General features: G+C 39.6%; 1 protein-coding gene across 3 annotated transcripts in view; it reads left to right on the top strand.

Annotated features, from left to right (window-relative positions):
- The window catches only part of LOC131070673 (glycosylinositol phosphorylceramide mannosyl transferase 1), a 120,075-nt gene that overhangs the window by 89,729 nt on the left and 12,575 nt on the right, over window positions 1-17,771 (top strand). The gene's annotated exons all lie outside the window — the stretch shown is intronic.

A 17,771-nucleotide genomic window follows, 5' to 3' on the forward strand; every position in this document is an offset into this window, starting at 1 on the left:
TATACAATAAGTATTCAATGATATCTCTTAAGAATTGTGAGCACCTAGTTTAAATATCCCTTATTCCCATGATAAAAGTAAAAAACCTATTCCATCAAGGGGAACAAATATTGGGGGCTTCCATCAATGTAGTAGAGAATTGGAAATGAGTCTAGCGTAAAAATGATGAATACCAAACAAGATTCTGGGAAATTTTCAAAGATAGATGTCAAGAGCTGAGTGAGCAAAAAATATTTACAATGGCTGTCACAATCACATGATTGTCCATTTGGAAGCAAATTAGTGGAGGTACACAAAAATTACAACCTATTTTGGACATACATGATGTAGGAAAGCACATTTTTAATCATTAGAACAAATGTTACAGTCATCAACAAATCTCCTATTGTAGAAAACCCAATAGTTAGTTTTACTTGATGTTCATTGACGATGTCATATATAGGAGTGGCCCACTATGAGAATCTATCAAGATCTATTGGGAAACGGGACTCGGACTCGGCACGGCTGACCCCGACTCGGACTCAAACTCGGCTTCAGACTCGGCTGGACTCAGGAAAGTGAAAAACTCAAGAAATTTAGAGATTTTTAAAGATTTAAAACTTGTTTCATGCACCCTTTATTGAATACACCTTAAAGACACAATAACATCATAAAACTCGGCTCATTTGATTACATACACAAGTATACATCAATCACATAAGCATAAACGCAAATTGTAGCTGAAGGAAATAACAAAAATAGATATATAAATATTGACAAATGTATACATTATTACAAAACTCATGGAATAAAAAATCCATGTCATCATATGATCATCATCAAATGTTCCACACAAATACCAAAGGTAAATACAACTTTTCGCCTATGGCTCAGAGGAGCATGCACCCTCTCGCCCCGACCCCCTGTGAAGGCGTTTAAGGTAGGTTTTGGATGATTCAACAACCATAGTCACTCCCCGTGACACCATGCCATGCTCACCAACATTAGGAACATCTGTGTCACTATCAGTATCTGCCTTTGAATCTCTTGTCTCTACTCGTATTCTCTGCTCCTCCTCTGCCATGGCTACAGCCTCAGCCTCTATATCTACCCGGTCGATCCAATCAGTGTCATCATCACTAAAGACAGCCGCGGGATCTATCTCGTGGCCCACTGTGCTTCAGGATCAACCTCATCTAGAATGATAGGAGAGATGTCAACTAATGCATTCTTTCTCATTCTTAGGCGGAGGTTGTAGGGAACAAAGATGAGATCATTCATCTTCTCCACAGATAATCTATTGCACCTCTTGGAGTTATGTGCTCAAACATACTCCAATTGAGCTCACAACCAGATGGTTGGCTCAAGATGCGAATGGCCAACTTCTGAATATTTGGTGTCATTGGGCCAAAAAGGCTCCACCAATTATCTGAGTTTGAAATGAGAAAAATAAATAAAATCAGTCTCACTCATGAACTCATTTAACAATATACAATAAAACTAAAAGTAAGCCTTACTGTTTCTTTTTACCTGGCATCATAGTTGTCCTGTCGTCTTTGGCGACAGGATGAGAGAAGGTCTCCCCTTGTGCATTTGAGAACAATTGTAGCTCTCGAATAAACTCTATCTGAGTAGTACCAACAGGTCCCATCTTCTCCATGATCGAGTATAGCCGATTAAGGACCTCCACATCAACCTTGAAAGAAGGGATAAAATGGAATGCCGGATTCAGATAATAGGCTACTGCATGGATGGGCCTATGAAGCTGATGATGCCATCTCCTATCAATGATCTCCCAAATGGGACCATACTTGCTCTCATCTCCTCGATAGACGGATTTGATGCCCTCCTTTGCCCTATCCATGCCCTCATATATGTAGCCCATTGCGGGCTTTTCTCCATCCGCAACTCGCAACAAAACCACCAAGGGCTTAACAAACTGCAAAATTGAAAATATTGTGTAATTTAGAAAAATGAGCAAATAAGAGAATATATATAATAAGTTATAAAACAAAAAGTTAAATTGTAGAATTTATAAAAAAATTACCTTCACTATCTCATCACAAGGGACCCAAAAGTCTCGCTCATAAAAAATGTAGTCTGCCATATCTTTCCGTGTAGGGGTGGCAACATAGGATGAGGAAGACTTAGAGCGAAGCATGGACTGCAATGTGATGAAGTTTGTGGCAAATCTTGTGATTCCTGGACGAGCCAACTCCTTCTGCTCTGTGTACTGTCTCATAAGGGCCAATGCCCATGAATGATTATATACAAATTTGCACACATTTCTCGTCCTTTCTACACATCTCTTGACCCATGGGAGTTTTCCAATATCCTCCAACATGAGGTCAATGCAATTGGCAACACATGGAGTCCAAACTATAGATGGGTGCCTCTCCATCAATAGTCTACCTGCAGCAACATAATTTGTTGCATTGTAATTAATGGAGTTACAAAATAGTAAATAATTTGCAAACAAAATTAGTTTGTAATCAAAAGTTTACCCGCAGCAACATAATTTGCTGCATTGTCGGTCACCATCTGTGCCACGTTCTCCTCACCCACCTCATCAATCACCTCCTCTATCTGCTCACATAGGTAGGTGGCATTCTTGCAATGGGCGGAGGCATCAATGGACTTGATGAAAACGGTGCCCCTTGAAATAAAAAAATAATGTTAGAACAATGATCATTCAATAAACCATTAAATAAAAAATAAAAAATTAAAGACAATGAAACTAAAATTAATCAATCACCTGCGGAAGAAACAAGAAAATTAAGGAGAGTTCTATTTCTCCTATCCATCCAACCATCAGTCATGATGGTGCAACCTTTAGTGCTCCATATCTGGTGTTGTTCACCTAATTCCTTCTTCACACCATTCGCCAATTGCAACAAAATGGGTCCCCTCAAATCACACTCAGTAGGGGCTTTGAACCCCGCCCTGCATATGGTAAGGGCATCAACCATTTCTTGCCAATAAGGAGACCTGTCACAAATAAATTCAATGAGATAAGTTAAGTATGTTCTATATACTATGTAGTATTTACGAGAAAAAATAAAACAAAGAGAATCAAAGTATAAAAATTAAAACAATCAAACATAAAAGTTATAAAACATTCACCTGGCTGTAAAGAATTGAACACTGTCGTAGACCCAAAACCTGCCGACTGCCATTTTAGCGGCATCATGGACCTCCTTGTTCCAACCCATGCCCCTCAAGCGACTGTTGGGACCCAGGAGTAGTGTGAGTCACAAAGAAGGTATCCAACCTAGATTTACGAATCCTAGGTCCAATGCTAACACTCCCACTACAACTACTAGTGCTAGGAACATGAGAAGTGGCAATGGCACTTCCACTTACAAAAGTAGAGGCGGAAGCACCAGCACCAACAGTAGCAAACTGAGTGGGACGATATGGAGGTAAGGAAGAAGGGCCTCCAACACAACCTAACTATGTCCCTCTTCCTAAAGTTGCCTCTCTCCCAATGGCCGCTCGATCCTCCTTTTGTTTCTTTTTCCTTTCAATTTCCTCAACCACTACATAACAATCATGTACGGCCTCAGGGAGTACTTTTAGGCATGGTTCGGCATCATGTCCACGCACACCAGAAATATGGTATTTCAATCTATATATACCTCCATGGAATATTGTTTTGCAAAATATACATTTTGTTTGCCCCTTTTTTTGCCTTGGAAAATCCTCATGATATTTCCAAGCAGGGTCCTTTCTAATGGGGGGTCTAGAAGCTGAAGTAGACATTGTAGGATAGTTTTGTGAAACTTGAAGTTGAGGCAAATAATAAAGTGAAGTTTGCTGTGATAAATGGAAGAAATCTTGAACTTCCTCCTTGCTGGTTTTTCTTCAATGCACCCTTGTTTTTCTTCACAACTCACTTTTCTCCTCCTATTTTTCCAAATGAATGAAATGAAGTTCACTTTTAGGGTTGGAGGATAAATAATATAAAAAAAAGAAATTAAAAAATGCATTTTTTTCTGCTTTTTTAAAGCCTTGCCGCCAACTGAGTCCCAGGCACGGGAAACTCACCAAACTCGGCGAGTCTGGTGAGTTCGCCCCTTGGACTCGAACGAGTCCGAGTTCGAGTCCGAGCTCACCAGACTCGGGGGGCATGAATCGTACTTGGAGTCGCCGAGTTTGGCGAGTCCTGGGCGATTTTCCGATCTCTGGTTGAATTCTTGTACAGGATTGAGCCATGCGAGTCAAGCACAAACATGGTCCTACCTGTGAAATGATTTTAAAGACAGAGATTGCAAGTGAAAGAGATTACGCATGAAAATGGATACCAACAATGATGCATTAAGCCATGAAAAAGAGATGTACATATAGGAGAGAGGGAAGAAACCACCACCTAGAATAGTGGAGAAGACAAGGCAATCGACTCCCACTAATTGAGACTAGCTGCAATTTAACTTCCTCGAGACTTGGAAGAGGTGTTGAGATAACTCCTAACTAGAACAACTAAGTAGACTTAACGCCATATTGAATAATCTATGTGATGATATAATTATGTGCAGGAGTTGAAGATTAGCTCAACACCGCAAGATCACTTGCAAAAACAAAGATAACCTTCCACAAGAGAATATGCAAGAAATGAGTTTGTTTGATATTAAGATCTATGAGATATGCTCTATGATAAATGTGTACGATGGCCTTGCTTATATAGGCAAGGTTAAGATACAGGATTAGACACAATCATGGTGCGTGTCTTAATCCTATAACATGAGACAATTCAATCTTAAAATGCTAAACGACGTAGGACAATAAGTAAATAAAAGTTAAAAGATAAATTATGATCTAATTGACAACTAAGACCTTATATTAAGATTCCTAAGACCTAAGTTAACATGTGAATAGGACCCACTAGTGAAGTAGTTAGGTAAAATGCCTTATTACGTCAACCCCCACCTTAAGTGCAACTTAGGGAGGAACAAACCAATACAAATAATTCAATGCAAGGATGGTTCTTGGCTACAAGGCCATTTTAGATACCCATTTACAAAAGATCTCTCACAAATGGAGAAAAGGAGAAAAACCACATGGGAAAAAGCCCCTCTTTGAAAGAGAGAATGCATGAAAATAGGCATGCACAAGTGATGAAATGAGTGATGAATGGAGGACTCATCAATACCCCCAAGGACTACATCCATCATGAAGATACAATTGATAGCCCCGAAGAGAGAGACTATGCAGCCCCACCATAATGTATAATCTCTTGCAAAACTAGTAAGTGCCTGAAGACAAAACATGATCCAATGTCGACAAACAACTTGTCTCCCTTTTGAAAGAAACAAAACCAAGTATGAATGCAAAAATGCTTCCCATTCAGGATAAGAATTAACAAATAGAAGCATGAAGATATATGATGTCTCTGAAATCTAGTCACATGTTGCCTTGTCCACAGAAGATGAAGAATCCAATTAGGTGCATGCCTCATCAACAAAGAAGGTGACATACCAAGACTATATGGAAACTGATGTAGAACAAGCTCCAAAGTCGATGGTTTGACAACAGGTGTGCAGTGACTGCCATCATAGAGGAGAGATAGCCCCTCAAATGTGTCCAAATTTGAAAGACAATGATGGTCCTGCTGCAAAGAATCATTGGAAGCTTTCAGAGAAGTGACTTTGAACTCTGATGAAGCATTGAAAAATGAATGGTCTTGTTGAACAAGAATGTTGGAAGTCTCAATCAATGACTTTACACAAGGAATCACTGAAGTTTAAGGTACTTCAACTATCTATGAAGGAGAAGTAGGAGCCTCCAAAGCAACCTCGTCCTCATCTTCTAAAGGTTCAAATTACTTGGTGCAGGAGCACCTAATAGGCCTTCATGCCTTAATGAGGCCATGATGCAATATCCTAAGGATTTTGAGTTCATTTTATGTAATAAGGTCAATCATGACCATTCTTGATGTAATAAGTGTCTTTGAGGTCATTAGATAGGGTTACCTTCAGAAGATGAGGACGAGGTTGCTTTGGAGGCTCCTACTTCTCCTTCAGAGATAGTTGAAGTACCTTCAACTTCAGTGATTCCTTGTGTAGAGTCATTGATTGAGACTTCAAAGTCACTTCTCCGAAAGCTTCCAATGATTCTTCGCAGCAGGACTATCATTGTCTTTCAAATTTGGACACATTTGAGGGGCTATCTCTCCTCTATGATGGCAGTCACTGCACACCTATTGTCAAACCATCGACTTTGGAGCTTGTTCTACATCAGTTTCCATATAGTCTTGGTATGTCACCTTCTTTGTTGATGAGGCATGCACCTAATTGGATTCATGCTTCTATTTGTTAATTCTTATCTTGAGTATTGTCAAAAATTGTCAAGATATCACAAATGTGTGTAAATGGGTCTAGCATGGAGTTCTATGATGTATCAAGGTGTTTTAAACCTATTTGGACCTATTTGAGTCATTGTTGGGTCATGGAAGTCTTTGATTAGGTCTAAGTTCCATTTGAGCAAAAATTGTCAAAGTTGACAAAAAGTTGTCAAGCAAAATTTGCATTTTGGAGGTAATTATGTGTCGGTTGTTCAAATCAAGTTGTAAAGGTAGTTACAACCGATGAGAGGCCTGGAGAATGTTTAAAAAGGCCCTTCCCATGTTGAGTGGGATTGTGTTGATGTGTTTTTCATGCACATGCAAACACAAAATAAAATACCAAAGTATCTTATCCTCTCTTGAACAAAGTTTCCCCGAATGCTGAAGATTTCGCCTAAGGATCAATCGAGGCAACTCCAAGGTTCTTATATGTAGGTTCTCTACTTGTGGATAAGCTCAATTTGGTCTGATGTGATTATGCTGGAATCACAAGGGGACTTACATTCGAACACCTGAGCGTCTGATCTGTTGGAACTTGAATCTTATCTACTGGCTGGAAGATAAAGAAATATCAAAAGATACAGGGCTCAGAAAGTCTACTCTAAGACCTAGAATGGGAGAAGATGGATGAATGACTAGTTGGAGTCCTACTGGGCTAGGTCTTACCATCAAACTAAACAATTTGACACCAACTCAGTGGGATCTTCTAGGGTAGTTCAGAAGATGTTCAAATCATCATTGTCAAACACTGATCATCATCCAAGTTAATGCATGAACAATAGACGCGTAAAGACTCGAGATTAAGCTCATACGATGCCAGTTGACCACGTAGGCCGCCCTTACAATCAGTAAGAGGCTAGTGGTTTGGACTAGGTGGATTCCACGCGAGTGCATTCAACAATTTTTCTCCATTCAATCTAATTATCTACCATCTAAAATGAAGATTCAACAAGAGACCATGCATATTGCAAAGAAACAACACATTTCACCATGATTTCAATGAAAATGGGGTTTATTTACAATCAAGGGCAACAATTTCTTGCCTTGTCCTCCTAATCTACTCTAATTGCTATTCTATCTACTGACTATTCACGAACTCTCTTTTGCTAACTCCTAACTATTATTCTTTACAAATGAAGAGCCAGAGCTTTTTATAGAGAACTCTTTACAATTTGATGGCTCTGATCAATTTACAATCAATGGCTAGGATTACAAGATGGAAAACCCTAAGTAAGGTTTGTTATAACAAACTCCTTAGCCAATGAGAAAATCACATTCAATGAGTGTGGACCAATAGGAAGTAGAGGTAGGTACACCTAAGTTTGTGCCATCACTATTGAGTTAGGTACACTGAATCTAGACATGCTGAGGTGGACCTGTCTGATTGGTGGAACAATAACTGGGATGCCACCTTATCTTGCGTTTGCCCTTGCATTGCCCTTGATTGATCTTCCTTCATCCTTGATGTACTTAGTGAATGATGTAACCCCTTGAGACTCATATGTTTGATGAAGCCTCCTTATGGTCAGATCACTCCTCAGTAGCCCACTTTGCCTTGAAATGCTTACAGGATTTTTCTTCTGATATCATCCTGTGGTCTTTACGTGGTAGAATGGAGTCCTTGAGGATAGCTTAGAATTCCTTGAACACTTGAAATCTCCCAATGCTTTTCTCGAACACTTGAAGTCTTCCTCCATGCATTTGGAGTGTCCTTGATGATGATCGGACTGGAATAGGTCGTCCTTGTCTTGGCCTGATCCTCCTCAGTCTGCAAAACAAACCAAAAGATTAAGTACACATGATATATTTATCCCGATCATAGCATTTCTTACCTTAAATCATTAATAAGAAGGCATCAAAATGGAATTCACTTAGGATCCTCTCTAGGGATAGGCCCTATAGGAAATTTCGCTCTGGACCCTTTGGAAGGGTCAGGAATGATTTTTGCTATTTTGCTCAATTAGACCTCATTTTCAACATTTCACAATTTTGGACTTAAACCTTCAAACCTTCTCCCATCATGATCTCACGACTAACCCTTTAAGTGATGTCAATTTCAAAGTGTTTTTTGGCAAAAATTTAGGCTATCTTAGAATTTCACTCTGGACCCTTTGGAAGGGTTAGGAGCAAAATTCATGATTAAGACACAATTAAGACACAATTCCATCCCTTCCTTGCTCCAAATTGCTTCTCAAGGTAAGTATACATTAATCTTTGGTCCACCAATGCCTAGGAATTCATATTTTGGCCTCCATCATGAGCAAATTAGGTGTTTTTGAGAATTTTGCTCTGGACCCTTTGGAAGGGTTAGGAGCGAAATTCATGATTTGTTTGTTTTCCTTCACTTAGCTCCATCCTTCCTACTTCGCTTTCCTTTGACTATCACCTTTGGATCCCTCTCTCATGAAGACCACTTACTTGATCCTCAGGAAGGCTTGAAAGGAGAAATCCGCTCTAGACCATGGCCAAGGACAAGACTTCTAGAGAATTTCGCTCTGGACCCTTTGGAAGGGTTAGGAGCGAAATTCAAGTTTTAGCTCAAAATCCTTACTTTTTGGACTCACAACCCATTCAAATACATGCCTATGGACATCTTCAAGTTCAATTCATCCTAATCAATGCTTGGCTCAACTCAAAATTGGGAGAAAAGAGAAGGTTTTGAGGATTTCGCTGTGGACCCTTTGGAAGGGTCAGGAGCGAAATTCATATTCTAGGCTTGATCCTTCATTTCTTGAACTCCAATCTACATTGCCAAGCAAATATACATCACTCCACTTCCATATACGTCATAGGAACCAAGGTTTTGACATCATCCAAGGAGAAAATAGGTGCTTTGAAGAATTTCGCTCTAGACCCTTTAATAGGGTCAGGAGCAAAATTCTTGTTTTAGGTTGATTTCACACTTCTTCCATTCAGTTCACCTTCAAACTTGATCAAACCCATCTCTCCTCACCACAATCAAGTGAATTTGCCATCCACTTAGCTCAAAACAAGGTCTTTTAAATGTCTTAGGCAAAATAGAGGGTCAAGTTGAGGATTTCCCTCTGGACCCTTTGGAAGGGTCAGGAGTGAAATTCCTATTTTGGGTTGATTTTCACCACTCCATTGCCTCAATCCACCTTTCAAAGGCAAGAACACATTAAAATCTTTCCAACCATGCCTTAGAAGTCAAAAAACTTGGCCATAACAAGGAGGAACATAAAGGTTATGGGAATTTCGCTCTGGACCCTTTGGAAGGGTCAGGAGCAAAATTCATGATTGAGCTCATTTCTTACTTCTTTCCTCCCGTTTTTGCCTTGGATCTAACTTCTCAAACCTTTCTCCATCATAATCAAAGTCAATTTGCTCTCAAACTGGTGTTTTACTTCAAGATTTTTTGAGGAAATAGGGTCCTACAAGAATTTCGCTCTGGACCCTTTGGAAGGGTCAGGAGCGAAATTCACATTTATACTCAAATTCCTTACCCTCTATCACTTGACTTTGTCTTACACAACAATTTTCTCTTCACTACGCCATAAGGAGAAGGTTTCCTATGCCAGTTAGGACCAAGAAAGATAAATTCACTCTGGACACTTTGGAAGGGTTAGGAGCTAAATCCACATTTTAAGCTCAAATTTTGACCTTTACATCAAATTTCCAAGTCCAGACTTGTCCAAGGCGTCCCCAAAGGATAAATAGGTCAACTTCACACCATTTCAATGTCTAGAATTTTCATCACTCATCAATTTGACCAATCCCAGACCCTAAAAGATGATATTCACTCACAAGGCTTCATTGACTTCCTCAAACTCAGACCAGTCATCACCTAGCAACAAGAACAAAATTTGACTTAAGGAAGACCTTCAAAGAGACCCTGACCTGGAGCATCCACTGACTCATCCTAGCTCAAGCAAAGCCTGCTATCTTAATGATCCCTCTGACAACTCCCCAAATGCAAAGGTTAATAGACAAGAACCTAAAAGACCAAGAAAACAAACCCTAGAAAGCGAAAAAGTAGGGGTCCCCATTTGCAATGGGGCAATGTGTGAATACGTCACAACAGGTTGGTTGTTCAATGTATTGAAGAAGAACATCAATAAAAGATTGTGATTTCCTGTATTCTTGTTGTATGTTTCAGACGTGACAGTCTGATTTCTCATGTTTTTCTCATTAGAAACTCATTCATTTGCATTCTAAGGCATTTGGTAATGATAGAAAGGTGAATTCTCAGGAGTTTGGTCTTTGTTTCAGTTCCTTTCATTAAGTTTTGAAAGAGATCTCCATTTTTTTGTAAAAACTGTCAAAACCCTGCGCCAAGGGTTACCTGTTTTGGTAAAACCCTTGTAACTTTTGTTTCAACCGTTGGATCTGGCTATAACGTGGAGAAACGTTTTGTAACTAGGCATTCTAAGATCTGACCGGAGCGATTGTCTTAATGATTATTATTTGGAAAGTTATGAATGACTGTTTTTCTGCATTTCATACTGAAAATCAGACTGTCATGAACTGGAAGTTGTTGATGTTTTGAAGGTGGTTCAAGTGCAAAGAGGGCTTAGGAAGGTTGGTGAAGGAGTTTAAGGGTGTGGGAAAGTGTCCCAAATACAAACCAAGTGTTGGCAACCAAAGGAACCAATTAAAATGACCATAGTTCATGACTGTCCTAAATTTCATGTTGACTGTCACAGTTTGACAGTGTCTTAAATCATTACTCTTGTACGGTTGAAAAGTGGTATTGTTGATGAGTTTGGTGACTGAGAGGAAGGTAGAGAAGCCCTTCACCATAAGACAAATGTTTGGAGTCCTTAGAAGTAGGAATGAACTATGTAAATATGACTCCCAAAAACAGTGAATCCACATTGAGCATTGTTATTGTTGATTTTGTAACTAGGTTAGGAAAACAAATGGATTCGGATTGCCTTAAGGCAACATCCAAATCCTTATAGGGCTGGGCCCAAATGCATTAAGCTCACCAAACGTAGGGACACACCCCTTCATGTAACGTGTGGCCCTAAATAGGTGCGCTCCCCTTGCAATATAACTTAATCATTATTAGGACGCCAAAATAGGGCAAGACATAAGGTAACGTGTAAGCCCTATAATTGTAATTAAGTCTTGGCACAAAACTTAAGGTGAAGCCGACTTGAATTGGTCTCCACGCCACATATAAATAGAGATTCATTTGTATGCATTCATCACTCCGTTTTTCATCATCAATGTGAAGTTAGCTCTGCAAGATCTGCCCACTCATTCTGGAGGTTAGCGAATCCTCATTGAAGGCAAGTGAACCACTTCTGAAGGTCAGCGAACGACCTTGGAAGGTCAATGCATCACCATTAAAGGTCAACGAATATCTTAGAAGGTCTGCAACTATTGGTGAAGGGATTACAAATCTGGTTAAGACTGGAGCATCATCATATACCTCCCGAGTTCGGATTCAGACAACAAGTTCACCATTCCTTATCAGCCAAGTCTTTATATTTATGCCCTAAGGCAGGATAATGCTGTAATTGTTACTGAATTTACATCAATCAAATCAGGGACACTTAATGCTGGGTTTTTCCTCCAAGAGGGAGGTTTTCCCAGGGTAGACTTGTGTTGCGTACACTTCTAGTTGTGTGTGTTGTTTCCTGTTACTGTGCATTATCATTTTTCTGTTCATTCTTGTAAATCTGATCTCTAAATTAACAGTTATGACCTCTTGGGTGGTTGGGGGGTTAGAGGACCATGTTTGTTCAAGTTGAGAAAACCTTGTAGGTTGTGTCAAGAGGGGTATAGGTGTTTTTCAGTATTCATTGCATGATGAGAGTGGAGGTTGGAGTCCTAGTGAAGGATTGGTGCTGAGTGAGTGGCCACAAGGGGTGTATGAATGTTGGAGGACTTGGATTGGGCTTTAGACATGTTGGTCTGCCCTAGTTGAATGTGTGCCAATGGTTGGTTAAGACTCAAGAGTTTGAGAGTGTTATTGTAACCTTTTGAGTAACCAATGTTCTGGTGAGGGAACTAGTGAGTAAGTGAAGGGTTGTCACCTTATTGAATAGGTGAGTTGGGAGAAAGATCTCCCTTAAGTGGTTGAGTGTGTGGATGCTCTGCATCATTACTCCAACGAATCAAACTCCCGAATCCTATCATAGTCATAGGGTATCTTTTCTAAAAAATGAAGAGGTGTTGATGGCGTTTTTATGCACTATGCAACACCTAATAAAATACTAAGTATTCTATCCTCTCTTGAACAAAGATTCCCGAATGCTAAGCTGCGTGGTCAAATGGGAACGTGTTCTTGGATAGACTCGGTTGTTTTATGATGTGATATTGCTGGTTTCACAAGGTGGACTTACATTGAATGCCTGAATGCCCTTGATCTGTTTGAATGCTTTGAATGCCACTGGAACATGGGATTTCACTTGATTTAAAGAAAAAGGAAAAAAAATAAGGTTTAGAAGGCTATTCTAACTCTAAGAATGTAAGAGTGAAGGACAATCTTTGATGAAATTCAAACTAAGTCTTGCTTTGACATGCTATGAACATCTCCACAAGGCTAGTGCAATCTCCTAAGGATAGCTTTATGATTTTCAAATCATCACCACAAGCATAAACACCATCTAGTTGATGCATATCAATCAAGGAATGATAATTGAAGTTAAGCTTTAGTTGAATGATTCCAATTGACCACACAAGGTACCTTACCATCGGCAAAGTGTTAGTAGTATGGATGTACGAATTTCACCATTGATCATACAGAAAGTCTTCCTTTCATCTAAACAACATGAAAATCAAATTGAGAAGTAGAGACCATGCAAATTGTTGAATTAACACATAGAATTCACAATTTCTTCAATGAAGTTTACATGCCTTCTGCAACAATATCTTGGCAACAATCTTTGCTACCCATGGAGGTAAAGCCATTAGCTCTCCTTCAGTAACATCTGAAAGCAGAGGAGAAGCAGTTTCTGTTTGAACAACTGTGGTCATCTTGGGTGAAGTATCTGTCTGGATAGCAACCATGGCTTGCTCAGTAACCAAAGGGTATGAAGATTGTTTCATAAACTCCTCAAAGTTGGAAGTAGAGGTATCAATCTCTGACAAATGAATACATGCAGGAGCATCCTCGAAGATTTCCAGCAAACTCTCTTGTTGATGATCAAGAGGTGGCTCAACTAGTGAAATGGGAACGACATTCTGAGGAGGCTCATCCACTACTGTGTCAAGAGGAGATAAAGGTAGCTCCATGGGAATTGAGGAAAGAACCTCACGAGGTGACTCCGAAGTTAGTGACTTAGGAGCATCATCTGACTGTTGTTCTTCCTCTGGATCTTCAGGATCAATCACATGAATGTAAAGCTGGGATTTCTCCTTCCCACGAATTGTCACCTCCTCGGGAGGAAGTACCATCGCCTGACTAACCCACAACTTGATTCTTGTGCCCGAAGATGATGCACCTTTCTTGTTATCTATCTGGATTTCAGACTTGCGTCCAACGGGTCCTGTAGAATCATCTTCTCTTCCAACCTTGATCTTAACGAGTCTAACACCATTACCTTTGAGCCAAGTGTTGGTGTTAGCTAGGATAGGCTGAAATCTCTCAAGAATGGAAGTGCATTCTTTATATGACCACTGAATTAAAGGAAGTGGGGCTTCATCAACTCTTCGTGAAACATATTCTGGATCAAGCGCATTCCCATCATCAATCATTCCTTGTGGAATGTCCATCAAGTTCAAATCAATAATCTGCTCAAGGGTGAACCTGCAATAATCCATCTTATGAACCTCCTTTTCTGTACGAAGATCGACCCAAATATCCTCTATGCGATGCACATGTATGAAGGACTTTTTGATTCTCTCCATACCTCGGTAGTCAAAATCTACTCTTGACTTAAACCTTTTGAGTTTTATCTCCTGCATTTCAGTCTCCATAGCTTTGGCTTTGGTGGATGTAACAAGGGAATACCGGCCAATCTTCAATGGGTTAGTTGTAGAAATCCCCATCCCAACCTTATGCTTGACAGATTGATTTGCATGAACCGCCTCAATCTGTCTTCCCAACTCCATAAGAATAATCTTATCAGTTGAGTATCTAGGGAGCATGTATGGCTGCCCATTGTAACATCCAACTCTCATGTAAGTGAAAGTCGGGAATTGAAGGAACAAGCAACCATATTCATTCACTCTTTCCCATGCCTCGTCTGATACTCTTCTATTCTTTAGAGTCTTATCAAACTGACACATGAAATAACCAAAGAATGCATCCTGAACCCTCCTCAAATGTAATTTGCTGGGTCTCAAAGGCAGTTGATCATAGTACTCCCACACAGGTATAAGCGAGCGATCACCCTTGGTAGAAAGACCAGGGAAATGTCTAAGTGATTCTGCTAAATAAACCAAGTATGAGTTCATATAGAATGTCATGGTAGTAGGGGCTGCTGCAAGTTGTTCACACAAAGCGTCACCGATAATTTCTCCCCATGAGATGTGATGGGACGGGACTGCCTTATGAACATGATAAACTGATACATCCAGGGCTCAAAAACATTAGAATGCTCTAGACCCAACATCCTGCTGAGAAGAGTAATGATTTCTCCAATTTCCTACTTGAAGTCATAACGGTACAACTTAGTCCACCTTGTGAAAGTGGCACGTGGCTTATGGATCCACCTGTTAATGTGACGTTTGCAATCTTTTTCCCTCTTGACATAATAATCAGCTGCACTATCTTTGGAAAGCTCCATATACACAGGTGTTGATGGTATTCTGAAAACTTTGTATAGTATCCGCATCAAGACGGATTATTGCCTCCCCATCATCATTTATGATAGTTCGTCTTTTTATCAAAATGTTGAGCACAAGCAAGAACAAACTCAGGTTCTGGGGCAGCCACCAGAAAAGAAGAAGCATGGTGAATGTGGCTGTCCAACAGTCGCTGCATATTACTATCTTGCGGATCCTCCACCCTTTTGATGAAATCTGACATGTCAACATGCCCTATTTCTGTATCCTTGATATGATCCATAGGAGAGGAAACTTGTGAAGGAGAAACCTCATTCTGGTACTTATCAAATTCGTATTTCATCTTCTTTGGAACAAAAGATGATGGTAAATTTGACATTGAAGAACAACCTGGTATGCTGCGATGAAGACTTAAGAGTGTGTTGTGACCATTTCACACATCGCCCCATTGCAAATGGGGACCCTTGCTTTTTTTTGCTTTTTAGGGTTTGTTTCCAGGTCTTTTAGGGTTTTGTCGGTTAGCCTTTGCATTTTGAGTGCTGTCAAGGGGATCACATGGATAGCAAGTCCGGCTTAAGTGAAGTCCTGATCCTGAAATTTGGCTAAGTCTGGAATGTCCTGATCCTAAAATTTGACTAAGTTTGGAAACTGAAAAACCTCAAAAAACTAGATTTTGCAATATAACTCCTGGAGGTCTGAAACCACTCTCAAACATCCTGAAAGTATATATGGAATATAACTTAAAGTATAGATAGAAGGAAATGTCACTTATACTTAAATGTTATATTCCATAAAAATTATCCTGATAGAGAGTTCAAAAAGTCAAAAGGCGCTCCCGTCCCTCTCCAAGGGTCCAAGGCGAAGTGCTCCCGTCCCTCACTGAAGGACCAGGGCGAAAAGACTTATTTGAGCCATTCCTGGCCTTGTTTGGTTAAATTGAGACATCAAAGGCATGGTGAAGGACGAAATGGACATGATAAAGCATCCAGACTTGATTAAAAACAATGAAATGATGAAGTTTTGGCCTAGAAGGTCAAAAAGTGCTCCCGTCCCTCACTGAAGGACCAGAGCACTTTTCTTAAATACACAATTTTAGACCTTTATTAGACATTAACTTCTATTCATAGCATGAAGTAAGATGAAATCTTCCCTAGCAAAGGAATTTCGAGGTGGAAAGTGAGACAATTTGGCTTAGAGTGCAAAAAGTGCTCCCGTCCCTCACTGAAGGACCGTGCCACTTTTTTTCAAATTTGCACTATCTTTGCAAGGTTAAGGTGATTTTATGATTTGAAGAGGTTAAGGGAAGCATGTTTTGTCCATTGAATATAATTTAAGCGGATCACAAAAGAGTAAATCAACCCAAATGACAAAAAGTGCTCCCGTCCCTCACTGAAGGACCATGCCACTTTTTCAAGTTTCTCTTCTTTGTTTGATATTTTATGGCAAAACTTGGCTCGGATAGGAGGGAGAAAGGATGTTTTATGCATTAGACGCGATCGAAGGTTTAAAAGACAAAGAAGTATGCCAAGAAGTCAAAAAGTGCTCCCGTCCCTCACCAAGGGACCAGAGCGCTTTTTCCAAATATGACCATTTACCTTGCATTTTGAAATGATATTTATTACCAAGGCTCAAGATGGTGTGAAATGTGATATTCTACGCCTTGAGGGTAAATTGAAGGTTAATGTGATCAAGAATTCATGCAATGGACTCAAAAGTGCTCTCGTCCCTCACTGAAGGACCGTGCCACTTTTTTTTGAAAACAACAAATTCCCTCCGAGATTATGCTAAGGCAAAGTTATATGAGATGGTAAAGATCTTCCAAAACATGGTAAACAAAGGTTTGACTTCAAAAAAATTGAGAATCCTAGCCTAAAAACGAAAAAGTGCTCCTGTCCCTCTCCAAGGGACCAGAGCGCTTAACATGTGCATTCTTTATTTTGCAATATCCCAACGTTAACATCCTCCAAATTGCATTAGATGCCAAATTGCTAACTTTGGAATATTTGAAAAAATTAATTAAATTGGCATTTAATAAATTAATTTTGGGCCTCAAAAAATTGAATTTCTATTATAAAGGCATTTAAAATTAATTTTTGTGAATTAAAAAATTAAAAGTTGAGCGCACAAGGCATTATTTTTATCAAGTCGGCCTTCTTCTTAGTGTTTTTTATATTTTATTTTAAGGCTTATTTGCTAAGTCGGCCTCATGGGTAAGTGGAAGGTGAGCGCTCTATATATTGGAGGTGTTTTTTCACAATTCAAATCATTCAATCATCCTTTCAAGTGCGAGTTTGGAGAGCTAATTGAAGGTGCAAAATCTAGCTGGAGTGGAGCGAATTTCTATCAAGTGTGGAGACTAAGGAGGGCGAAATTCATATTGAAGGCTATTGGAGAGGCGAATTTCTTGCTAGTTTGGAGGATAATTTCCAGATTTTTGAAGACATTTGAAGGCGAATTTCCAGATCTTGAAGAAGCTAGTGGAAGGTGGAGTTCTTTTTCAAGCTAAAGGAGGCGCATTTTATCCAAGGGAGGACTATAAATCTTGCCCAACAAAATCCGGTCCTTTTCCTTCTTTTGCCAAGGTTTTGTAAGTTAAACAATCAAAGAGGAGGTATGAAGAATCATTTTTGTTGTTCTTATTCAAGACTTATTGTGATCCCATTGCAATTTTGTAAAATCTAAGTCTTGAAGATCCAAATTCCATTCATGATTAATTTGAAAATGTATAGTTCTTGATTCATCATGACTTTTT

This window comes from Cryptomeria japonica, chromosome 11 (assembly GCF_030272615.1).
Source record: "Cryptomeria japonica chromosome 11, Sugi_1.0, whole genome shotgun sequence".
In the NCBI taxonomy this organism is placed as follows: domain Eukaryota; kingdom Viridiplantae; phylum Streptophyta; class Pinopsida; order Cupressales; family Cupressaceae; genus Cryptomeria; species Cryptomeria japonica.